The sequence below is a fragment of the Adelges cooleyi genome, unplaced genomic scaffold (genome assembly GCF_023614345.1).
Source record: "Adelges cooleyi isolate 19-005CV unplaced genomic scaffold, UGA_ACOO_1.1 ACOO_flye_CR_arks_rails_tigmint_CR_PRNA_108, whole genome shotgun sequence".
NCBI lineage: Eukaryota > Metazoa > Arthropoda > Insecta > Hemiptera > Adelgidae > Adelges > Adelges cooleyi.
The window spans coordinates 16293584-16306970 of NW_026095761.1; the positions used below are offsets into that span (position 1 = coordinate 16293584).

The following is a 13387-nucleotide window of genomic DNA, read 5'->3' on the forward strand; positions in this document are numbered from 1 at the left end:
AGTTTACTCTGATTGACATAATAGCAGCAGCTATATTCCGGCCGTTTGATTTGTTGCAGTGTTTAATTTGTACAGCTTACTCGAAACAAATAATAAACATTATTTCTAAGTTAACCTGCGCCTAGAATTGGGCCTAGTGGTGATTGTATTACGAAAAAGTGGCTTTTCACAGGTCCAAAGCGTTTTAAAAAATCATAGACGACTCCACCGCACTGGCGTTTCACTGCCGAGCATATTTTACCCAAACATTAGGCTACTAATTACTAATTATTATTGTCGCGGCGGAGAGGGTAGTGTGCTCGCGACGACCGCGGTCGACGCGGGACGACGGCGTTTTGCGCGGGAACCCCTGGGCCGGCTACCGCGACGTCTGTCAGTCTGGCACCACGACGGTCCGCGTGCACAACCGCAGGGGCCGACGCCGCGCTACAACGATCACACGCACCGCCGCGCGAGCACACCACCGGCACCTCAGTCGTCGACCGGCGTTTGTACCGCGCGCACGTGTCCTCTAACCGGCCAACCACGGACAGCAACCCGGTAACCGAGCATCGCGAGTGTTTTTTAAAATCGTCGTTTTGTGTCGCGCGTTTTTGCGTTTGGTCAATAATATTTCATTCATTTTCTACGGCCGTCGTGTGTTGTAACAGCGAACTTTAATTATTATTTGTTTACCTCGTACAAGAGCGAAGTCGCCAAACCCCGTGTGACGTGTCGTGTCGTTTGTCGTACAACAACATTCAGGTGAGTGGAGAAAAACTACACAAATTCCAATTTAAAACCAATAAAAAGCCATCACGACGACCCGGAGACCGGCGGGTTTCTTTTCGTTGTTAAAAAATACAAAAAAAAAAAAATAACTCATTACAACTCCCCGAGGCACGCCGCCCGCCGTCACGCTGCGATTAATAATAATAATAATAATGGAGTTCGTGTGTATGTGTGTGTGTTAATAGACTCGGCTGATTTAATAATAATAATAATAATAATGATGATTATTATTTTATTAACCTAACCGAACATTATATATAACAAATTAGGTTTTCTTATGGGAAATTGCGACCCTGCGGTATACATGCGGTCCAATTTAATTTAAACGGATATTATACAGTTGTTATTATTATGCGAGTGAAAAAAAAAATAAAACTCAATTCCAAAAGTTCACGAAACGTCAGTTTCAGTTTAGCCAGAACGGTATATACTCCGGAAAAGGCTTCCGAGAAACTTTCACCGTTTTCATACAACGTCCTACGTACGGTTTACATGTTCTATAATATTTTTTTTAAATTTAAATTTTCCCGTGTCTTCAAAAAGGTCGGGACCCGGAAACTCCGGAGGGCCATGAGATGGATGAAAGTACAGACAACAACATTATTAAACGATAACTGCTATCTATATGGTTAAAGGACAGATCTTAGGTATTCGCGGTTTATAAAATTCATCGTACTTTATTGAGCGGCGACTTTATATAGAAAGAAATGCGGGTAACCCAATATTTTTTATAGTACATTCTTTTGATTTCTGTTTGGACCGGAAATTGAAACCCAACTTGATGCTGAGAAAACATGCTGCAAGATGCTGAAAATACGTTTTCCTTAAAATAATATTACAATGATGTTTGTTGTATTTTAAATAGTATAAAATGGAGAAAAAGGTCAACATGATCGGTAGTCTTGAAGTTCTCGATCCGTTCCTAAGGGACGTCCCTTAAAGAGTACCGCAGGAATCGTCAAGGATTTTGATTATTATTTGCAATTTCAAAAATTAAAAAAAAAAACACCTTAATCATTGAGTATGTAATTAACATTGTTGTTTGTTAATTTTAATACATTCATTTAAAACGGTAAATTATGTTATTATAATGTTATAATTACTGAACATGAAATATGTAACCTTACATGCCAATGTGTTCTCTATTAAATCGTATATTTACTTGTACGGCTATACCTGAATCGGTAGGTAATTTATTCCAACAATAGAACTATTAAACCTAACCTACCGTGTAATTATCTCGTGTAATGTACAACCATGTGCGATAGGAAGCGTTCGCGCACGTGGTCAACGGTTGTTTTGTATGTTTATTCGAAGGTACGTTAGTAAAATAGTGTCAGCGTGTTAGAGCCCCGGGATAGGGTGTGAAATCAAATCCAAAGGAGGCCAACGATAAGAGTAGAAGACGTGCCCAAAGGCTGACCTTACCGGAGAGACTGGATAAAAAATAAATAAAAATATTATTACTGTCGAAAAATGTAATAAATTAAAAATAACCTAACTATTGTACTTTCATTAGACAATGATAGAATATAATGCGTTTGCTGTAATGGTACATACTCAACGGGTATAATGTTTAATTAGTAAATAAATTGTAGGTACATTGATATGAGATAACCTAGTATGAAAAATCGTGTATTTAATTTGATTTAAAAAAAAAATTAAGCAAGCGAAAAAATTTTCAAAATTTTGCCAACAAGTTTAATTATATTTTAACGGGAGATTTAATGTTTAGAAAATAATATTAAACAAAACGTCGTTCAAGTATTATTGAAATATAGAAAATATTATCATTATATTTAAAATAATTTTAAAATATTTTCTTAACAATTAAACAACACTCGGTAAATAATACTTTTGAAGAGTTTATTTGTTGCCATAACATGATTTTTAATCATTGCGAAAAAATATTACCAAACTTATTAAACACCTAACCGTCGTCGGATGAATTAACCGCGTCAGTGACATTATACTATATAGGCAATTTTGTGCGTTGAACGTCAGCGAACAAATTCTGCTAAATTTCGTTGTAAACAATACTCTGTGAAATTCGCAAGTCGAAACGCAATTAACAGCAAACGCACAATGAACTTCCAATTATTGTTTTATTTTTCTGAATACTCGTTCGTTACCCTCGGGCGCGCGCACAAAAGGTTGCTGATTACGGGGCCATATACAAGTCATGAGGCGTATGTACAATAATATTGCGATTTTGGGGTAAAACGGTCGATAAAAGATCTCCCGCGGAGGGGGGGGGAGGTTCAGGCTAAATCAAAGAGGTCGCACACGACGACGACGGTGTTGCATACTTTATTGTACCATATCATCATCGCCGGAGCGAGAAATCATTTTAATAACCTCAAGTGCGCTGTATAATATGTGTGTGTATACTCTATACCTACTCTCTCTCTCTCTCTCTCTCTGTGTTTAGGCCGTATTATAATACACACCGTGTGCGTGTTGTGGCGGGGTGCGAAAACGCAATTACATAAGGATTGTGTGAGTATGAGTCGGTGTTGTGCTTGCGAGTGCGTTGGCCACGGCGTATAATTACGAAATACCGGGAATTAATTAAACACATTGTTGGTGCTCGCTGCAGCCCGTTAGACAATCGGTATAAATTACCCCCGCGCGCAAAACAATTAACCTCTTGAGAACACTATACTCGTTGGCAAACCGATGTACACTGTGTGTGTGTATCATAGTCGACACGCGCTCGACCGGTATGTTATTTCCAATACACTCGTCTTATCGTCATAATAACAATAATATAGTCGCCTTTTTACGGTCGAAGCGAACCCGTATCATCAAAGGCACGTGGGACACGAGCTCAGGGCCTCCAAAACTATGTGTGCCCAAAGGGTCCCTACTTAGCCGCCAAGACGGCCCTGCGGTACACGCTTATCCCGTGTGTCTAAACGAACGGTTAAACCCAGCGTGTCCGAAACCAAATTCTGGACTTTTCCAGTATAAGTTATATTACTTCGACATAGTTATGATCGTTGAAACATAATTTAATCATTTCCACGGGAACTTAATTTCAAAAAGTTGTATAGTATAGAATATTTTAAATACCCGGCGACTTTTATACAGGAGCTTATTTTTATTTAATAACGAAAATAAACGTTCTACTAGAATGTATTGAGAATAAATGCAAATTCTGAAATTCGATCGTTAGTTTAAATTTTCTACTTTCTATGTTGTCAATATGGAATTTATCCCTTACCGATATAACTCAGAAGCGAGAACGAATATAGTCTCATCATTCATATGAATTTACTATTTGTTGTTGTTAATCACGAGGAATCGAAGGAATTAATATAACATGTATACTGTGTACAAAAAATTAAAGTAGAAGCGAGATTTATAAAATAAGATTTGATTATTTCACGAAACACATTAAGGATTAGAGTAATGATGTTTTTTATGACTAGCAGACTTAATAAAATAGAATATTTAATTAAATTTAAGTACTTTCCTTTAACATGCGATCAAAAGATATATTTAGCCGGTAGTTAGCTTTTTGTAACCCAGTTTTGAGAAAGTTCGGTAAGCGTAAAGCCTTTTAATAATTTTAAAACAAAATCAATATTGACTAGACAGTCGATTTTGTAAATCTTTTTAGTAAATAACTGACCAGTATTATTATTTATTAGAAAATATCCTTTTTGTCTTTTTTGTTTGTTATCTTAACGCTATAATAAGATGACAATAATAATTGAAAAAATAAATATTCAATTCTGCTATGAAAAAAAAAATATATATTATGTATTTATTATGGACGCAGTGTTTTTATATTGTGCCATATTATAATAGTTATAGGTCAAGACGGGTGTAATTTAAATATTTTTTGTTCTATTTCAAAAGTATTATTAACGACGTTTTAATAATAGGTACTTAAATATTAATCAACTAATTTGTATTTGACGAGAAAAGCTAATATTGTATATCGTATTAATGCCCAATTATATCCCGGGGCCCAAACGAGCCCTGTCAGCAAAATTACTAACGTCACTTCTATGGACACTGATGAAAAAAAAACGGCCGTAGCACAGCCTATATGGAGCATTTTCATAACATATAGCCTGAGGCTAGGGGCTATCTGACCAAGTACGATACTGGGTTCACATTTTTAGGGGGGGGGGGTGTGCTAACTCCGTGGAAACTTCACTAGCCAGATATCTAAAGAGTAAGTTAACTACAAACAAATATTAGGTGTAGGTGTTAAGCAGTGACCCTTCGAGTGTCAAATTAATAGATGATGGCGTATAACGTTCGCTCGGTCTCTCGGCCGATTCGTCCTGGCTAAGGTCTTATTGGTCGGCACCGCACAATATTATGAATGGTTATTATTGCATTTGGTCAGTTATGCTATTAGTATTGCAAAAACGTATGCAGCCTATTTTCTCTTAAGACGGCCCGCGTGGGTTACGCGGCAATGAACGCAACGTTTGTGCGATGTTATTCGCACAACATAATGAAAAATGTTAATTACACTATTTTAATATCACACAACCGAAAAAAACGCTCGTGTTTACTATAAAATCGGATAGTGTGAATTTAATTTAAAAAAAACTTAATTAAAAGTCGGCCGGCGATTAACGGAGAAAATTAAGTTTTTAAACTTTCCAGCCGCGTGTATTTAGTTAGTTGTTAGAAGCGTTTTCAACGTTTGGCCAGCAACGAGGAGTAAAAAAAAAATTACACCAAACAAACCGCCTCCAGTCTTATCTTTAACCTCGGTAAACCGTGTTTAGGTGCATTAACACTTCCCCCCCCCCTCTCGATTCTCTCTATCGACACACACCCTGCTGCGACAGGGCAGAAACGGCGGCGTCGACAATTATTATTATAACTAGCTGCACAGTGCACTATGATAATAAGATATTATACTGCAAACGAGGGTTTCTTTTTTTTCTACGGTAGATCACAACGACAGGCTTACATTTGCCGGAGGGTCGCCATTATAACTACTGTTGGAACCTTCAGGATTAAATTCCACGTTACATCTGGTTTTTTAAATTTTTTAAACAAATATTCAAAATAAACAAAAACAACCAATTAGTTTTTTTTTCCTATTAAACGCTATGTTTATATGTATACAAATACGGTACATTAGAATCATTTGGCGACTTCAAACATTCAATGCGGCTTAATGCAGTTCAGATTCTATGCGCAAAATTGTAATTGTTTTTTAACCTAAAAAATGTAAAAATTGTCATTTTTGGATTTACGGTGGTTGCAGCAAAAAACCGCACACTTATAATTTAATCCCAAAAAGGTCGGTAGACAAAAACCTAATCGTCTAGTTGTGGGCTGTACTTGTATGATGAATCGTCCTGTATTATACATTAGTATCCTTTTTCCGCGTTTTGTTATGGTTATTTCACCCCTCACCGTTAACACTGTTAATAATAATTAGCTGTACAGTCTCGTTTTTAATCCAACAAACAACAAACTGCTTGCTCGCCTCGCCGTTTTTCGCAAGCCTTATTATAATACAATATACCGAGCTTAAGGTATTAATTATTTGTCCCGCCGCGCCGCCGTTGCTTCCGATTCCGGAGACCGGTAAGCCAAGTTACTCGGTTTATTTAGCCGTCTATAGTGAAGAACCCAATTAAATATAACAACACATAAGTTACCCGGGCGACGTTGACAACGACGATGTTCGTCCCTTACGTGTGTGTGTGTGTGTGTATTTAGGAGGTGATAGAGGACCGCAGTCCGTGTAAAGAATGGAGAAATGGTGGGGAATCTGATTTAATTAGAATGTAAATTACCATTCTCTCCTCCGATGAACGCGGATACAGAGTGATTCGATAAAGATTACCACTTTTCCCCCGAGGCGCTTTTAGTCTAAAACACCTGCACAATTCTAAAAATGTCTTTAAAAAATATTCTAGAGAAAAATAATACTATTCCTCTTCAGTCTCTAAAGAACCAAATATTATTTTTCGTTGTTTCCAATAGTTATGTTACGGTCGAGTCATAAATGTGTGACGTTTAGGTTGTTTATATAAATTAACGATAGACATGTACACTGTAGCTATTGTAACTTTAAAGCTATAAAATATTCATTTCGTGGTCTCTGATCTAGGCTAGTACATTTTGCTGCACTAGGATTCAATAGGCGTTTTGTTTGCATTATGTGTGTGTGTGTTTTGTTCGATTTGAACCAAATTTGTATGATATATCAACATTTTGTATTGTTTGCAGACGTTATCGAATCAGATAATATTTTGCTGTGGCACCACTCGTACCGTTTGTACAGCAATTGCACGCGTTTTTGTCCTCCAACAACAATAATTCAACGGTCGATTAATTGTTTTTTTTTTTTTGTATTGCTATTATTTCCACAAACGCGGTTCTCGTTAATTAATTTCGTACAAACGAACCATCCTGTATACACAAGAGGTCGTGGAAGAGGGTGTAAACAGGCCCAAACGACTTTTTATCTTTACAACTTTTAATTATGTCGGGTTAGGTGTACGGTCGGAGGCGAAACTTTAAAATCGATCATCGGCGAGCTGGCCGATTAGTTTTAATTAAACGGCAAACGACCTGGCGGCAAACATTCGGAGTCCTCGTCGTCGCCGCCATCATCGTCGTCCGGGCGAAAGACGGAGGGGCAGTTGTTAAGGGGAAGGCGGCAGCAATATTGTGCTTGGGCCGTGAAAAAGGGTTACTTTGGCGTTCCGTTGTGTTTGCCGGGCGAAGGGAGAAAGAGTAAACGAACCCCGCAGGATTAATTTATGAATTACTTTCGACCCCGCGGCCTAAACTCGACAATATACACTACTAATTAAAAAAAAAAAAAAAAGGGTAGTAGGAAAGGGGAGGGGGCGGAGGTAAATACAATGAGAAAAAATGATTGTTTCTCTCTCTCTCTCTCTCTCTCTCTGTCATTTTCTCTCGGATAAAAGCGACGTAACAACGATAATATTGTATTATATATTTAACAGAGGGGTTGTTTGTATTTACATTAAATTAAAAAAAAAAATGATCGTTCGACTAGAGAAACACAATAGTAGTGTAATAATATAACGATAATAGAATAATATACGAGAAATACGGCCGATATAAAAGAGATCATCTGCTCGCGGTATATATTATTGTAACGTACACGCGAAAACGTACAACCAAATAATGGACTTATTTATTAATCGATGAGATTTCAATGTGCCGGCATCCGCGTGATCTGTACAGGATTCAGACACAACACACACACACACATGTGCCCGCCATGTGGTGTGATGTGTTATTTTAACTATGAAAATTCTTTTCGATATGCCAACGACACATCGACATGTGTTGCTGCCCTCCGTCGACAGTGCACTATATCGTGTGTGTGTATCAAAAAATATAGTACAACTAGTGATGCAAAAAAAAAAAAAAATACGCCTGGCCAACACTTATTTTCTCTATATAGGCCGAAAAGAAAAAAACCGATTTAAATGTCTGCGAACGCGAAATTTTGTATATTTTTTTTTCTTCCCTTTCGACCGTAACCGTTTTTTATATATTTTTATTTTTTTATTTCGAGGTTACATTTTTATTGTTTATTTTAATAATCACCACCGTCACCGACGTTGCGGGTTAACGAGGCAAAAATAATAATAATATTAAAATATATTATACACAACGGCCGTATAAATGTTGTATACATTTTACTTTGTCGGAACGGTGTACGATTAAATAAATAGTATTATTATGAAAAAAAAACAACCGAACGAACCGTGTGCGGATTTATAGGCCGCGCGATTGCGCCGGAGGCGGACTAATTAAACTCAGGAAATTAAAATAAAGAAAGAAAGGAAAAATAATTGCGCCACACGTAATTAGCGTGCACACAATGTATACACAAGCGCTTGGCGAGAGCCGAATATATACATACTTTTATATATATATATATATTTCCATTGCGTTTAATACTGTGTATTGTGCACGAGGACGGTCAATTACATTTGGTATGGGGGGAAAAAACAATTATCGTAAATTAATTTTGACCCCGGCGGAAACGGTGAAATTTTTTTCCCCAACGCATTTTGTTTTTTTCCAATTTAATATCGTTGTCTTTTCCCCTCTATCGACCCGTTCGATCAGTGGTGTATGCGATTTCAAAATAATCCGCGCTCGAGTTTGGTAACCTTGTTACATGCCAATCGCGTTAAACTATTGCAAGCGTTGACCGCGGTATTATTGAACTTGTAGAGATAATCTAAATATTGTTTCTTTGATTTTTCAAATTTGATCTTTTCCGCCTCACTGGTTTTCACCATTATGTCGATGTTCTCTAGAGTAGTGTATATTATTACACGAGAAGTGTAAAAATCCATTTATTAATACTTTTTTTTCAATCAACAATTAATTGACTTACGAATCCAATTTATAATATTAACGGGGAAAATATGTGTTTAGTTATTGAAATGCATTGTTTGAAGACAACAGTTCGATACTGTACCGTCGTTATAGACTGCAGTATGTAACATTATGTTTTTTTTTTTTTTAAAGTATATTTTAGAAGACTTTAAACATTTGGGGTGGACGGCGTATTAAGTTGTATTGAAAGAAAATGTACACGGAAAACCCCGTCGTTGCTCGTCTGTATAATATAGATATATGTATTGAACTCAGAAGCAGTGATCTACAAATGAGAGACGAAGGGTCAAGGGGAAGACGCATGATACAGCGATGGGAGTGATTGGGCAAAGAACAACAAACGCGCATAACGAGGTGACGTCGTAGACGCGTCGCCGAAGCCAATTGGCACACGATTATTATTTTTTTACATACGTGAACAGAAAGATTTATAAATTGGCATGTTTAGAATCCTTTCGGTGTCAATGAACCAGAATATTTTTTTTTCTCCCTAGTCCGTGTCAGTTTCCACTAGACTTCTCAGACGGCCGATTATTAAAATATATTCCGTTGAATTCACTTAAAAAAAAAAAAACCCACTGAATTAATTCCCGGTTGACGGAATATACATACATATAGTGGTGTGCATAATGACGTTTCGGCTCTAAGAGGTTAGAATTTAATTAAAAATGTTAATTCGACATAAAGGAGTCAAGTGCAAACATTTGCGAAGTAACTGTTTTTTAGTATAGTGTCGGTTAAATAAAATGATTTCACGCCACGGCCGAGTGTGTGTATTTATAACTATATTATTATTATTATTACTATTATTATATAGCTGTTCGTGACCATTAGTGGCCGGCGACCATTTATAATATTTTAAATATTAATTTCGTATGCAAATTAATATAATTATCGACGGTCGTTTAGACCGAATAGCAGCCGAAACCGACTTGAGTGCTGCCAAGAAGAAAATCGACGGTGGTAATCGATTGGGTTAAGTGCTTAAATTTTCCATCTATACTCGGCTACAATAATATGACAATAATCGGTTTCTTACACCTGCAAACAAATAATTTTGCCTCTATAGCTGTTTCATTTTATTGTGTAGTAGTATATTCGTACAATGACAATGTTATCCTGTCCCGAAAAAAAGTGATATTTTCCTTATAAGTGTCTCGAGATTTTAATAAGTTTGATCTAAAATAGAAATTAATTTTAAAAAATTGACAGTGTAAATACTTTAATATGAATTACATTTATCCTAATTAAAATATAATAAATACTTTTTTAGTCCATTTTAAGCTTACTAATAACTTTTGTTTTTGTAGTTTTATTAGAATTATTCTTGTTTATTGTAGTTATTTTTGTTAATATTAAGTAACTAGTTATTAAGCTATTACCATTTTTTTTCTCTATTTAGTTATCAATATAATGGAAATAGGTTTGTAAGTTCAATGTAACTTCTGATGAAGTCACTAAAGATAAAAGGATCACTAACATATTATGTGAATGTCTAATCCCCCCCCCCTATTTGCTTTGAACCACCATCACAATTATCGACACTGTGCTGACTCGGTTTAAATTCGTCAAGTCCATGTATGATATCAAATTTTGGAAGCTGTGCTATGTTCGCATTACAATGAACCAAAGAATCACATTACTTGTGTTGTCCAAAAAAAAAAAAAAAAAGTGTACTCTTTTCAGCAGGGATTTTAGTGCTCTTGTGGCATTACCAATTTTTTGTTTTTTTGGGGCAAATATTTAAGCAAAGTAAATATGCTCTTTCGGATAACACTTGTTGTAATTGATCAGGCCCTGTTTTTTTTTTTTTTTGGCGTACCTCGCCGGATACGTTAGAACGGCAAAGGACGTCTAGGTGAAACATAGAAATACAATACAATACAGTTCTGCAGTTCTTTTTTGTTGTTAATAACTCCCTAAATTCCCTAGAGGCGACCGTCGATAACGGTAATGATTATTGTTCGATAGCGATTTGCCACTGTCATGTGTGTGTGTCAAAATTACTTTTGCCATCCGCCTGCACCGCCTTTATAGCGTTAGGTTGCAGACCGAGCCGGTGCGACTCGTGTAATTGAATTTTCGGGCGGCAACCCGGTGGAATTAAACGCGCATTCGACGGGTAATTGAGTTTTAATAAGTAAACAGCTCTCGTCGCGGCGGTGCGGTGTCTTTACGACCGGTTATGTGGCAAAACGGGAAAATTGCCGTTTTATGGTAATGCCGCTCGTCCGTCTGCGGGCTCGACAAACCGCCTAAGTACTACAGCATTTACAATATCCGGTGAAGAGAGTGTGTCGCCTTAAACGCTGCTCGCCGTCTAATGTCCATGTACAGATAAGAAACGTGTTAGTGTTTTTTTTTTTTTTTTTGCAAAAACAAATTCTGCGTGTCCGGCACACACTCCTTATCGTCGGATTCTCGCGTTGCTCGTGTGGGCGAAACGTTTTTTTTTTTTAAATTGTATTCGTACACAAAAAATGCATTTCCTATCAGTGCCGGTACACGGACAACCACTTATTGGACGGTAAAAATAATTATTTTGATTAAAAAAAAACGACGAACCCGCAACGGCCCGGTCCTGGGCGGCAAGAGGAGGGGTGGTGGGAGATAAAAAGGTGCTATCCGAATGGAATAAAAGGTCTTCGGTTTGCCGTCGTCGGACCCGGGCTAATTTGGCCGAGGACACGTCGACGGGCATCTAGTCGAACCGGGTAATTGCTTTTGGCCTCCGCTGCCACACTTGTGGCTCATTTTTTCCCTTCTCTGTCCAATCAACAATCCGATCGTCAGTTTTCTCATTTATCTCCCAACGGGATTCTATACACAAACACACGCTCGTGGTGTAGCAAGCAATTTCCACGTTATTCTTTATATTTTAACCGGCCAGTCTTGTTGCTGTCGTAGCACAAATGATACAAATCGTTGGCAGTGGTAGGTACTCGTATTGCAAAAAAATCGATGTCGGCTAGTATTTGAAATTTAACAATTTCATATTGTTACCGGATATCCTGGATTGTCAAACGGTTAACGCCACTTTGGGCATTATTATAGCACATTATATACATATAGCGTTGCAATATCGTTTTTTTTTTGTTACAGTAAAACTGTGGTGACAGTTTTTGGCGACCGAAATTTCGTTGTTGGGACGAGGCGTCTGCGTGTGTCAGAGAGACTAACCGGAGAGATATTAAATAGGAGATATCATTAATTACATTTGCTTTTAATTATACTTTCCCTTCTTTTGTGTGATCCGCTATAATATTATATTACTCCGGAGCGGAGTGTGGGGAGCGCGACAGCACCGCGCGGGCGATATTACTACACTCGAGTATAAAGCAACGGACGGCGCCGTATAGTGCGATAATTAAAAAATATTTATAATTAAATTCGATTGGAATCCTTTCCCCCCCCCTTTATCTCTCACCACACCCCCTCCCCTCCCCCCCACGGCTACCCCTCTCGTTTTGACTACCGCGCCGACAACTCTCCACTTGCCAGGGCGTGCGTGATTCTTTCTTTTCCGCACCGTTAAGCGTATTAATGGAGTTTGCCGGCATTGTCCGTTCACGATATTTCCCCTCCGACAAAAGTAGTCAAAACTATCCTCTACCAACGCCAACACGTCAACGACAAATGGTTTACGGTTTGGTCAAAGTTAACCTATTGCCGCAGTTGTCGTTTGTTCTATTCTCATACACATTAAATAAATATGTAAAGCGATTGCAAAGCTCCCCAAGGAGGTCCCCAATTACACTATAATATCCTCCCTCCGTCACGTAACGGTTCTTGTTATAGGCATCAAATGCGACATTCGTACTTGAATAATAATAATTGTCATTTCAATTTTCATAAAGATGGTGAATTGATAAACATAATGTACATGTTGTTACACTAGCGATAGAAGAAAAATAACGATTCGTTCTTCTGCTTTTGCCCTCTGGCGTGGGCGGGTAAATAGTATACACACACACACATTAATACACATACACACATGTGTTCCAGTAGTCGTGTCTACTGTTGTAACGACGGGAGATCGGTAGTCTATCGTGTATTTGGTAGGACTTCCTTGTTTTCGTTTTTAGACGGTATTATTATTTATTTGTTCTGTTAACAGACGATAAGAAGGCAAAAGAAGGGAACGGGTGAGACAAATTTTAGCTACTAAACGGGACAAATCTAAACATTAATTTTTTGTAATACAACCTAATAAAACATGTTTCCTTTCCATTCA

At 37.5% G+C, this 13387-nt stretch overlaps 1 protein-coding gene across 5 annotated transcripts in view; it reads left to right on the forward strand.

Annotated features, from left to right (window-relative positions):
* Positions 1-394: 394 nt before the first annotated feature.
* The window catches only part of LOC126845532 (LIM domain only protein 3-like), an 89897-nt gene continuing 76904 nt past the window's right edge, over positions 395-13387 (forward strand). For 3 of the 5 annotated variants that reach the window (XM_050584197.1, XM_050584206.1, XM_050584217.1), the window contains exon 1: positions 396-744. The gene's annotated coding sequence lies outside the window, so the exon portion shown is untranslated. Of the gene's footprint in view, positions 745-13387 lie in introns of all 5 variants that reach the window. The other 2 variants (XM_050584226.1, XM_050584236.1) reach the window with 2 other exon arrangements.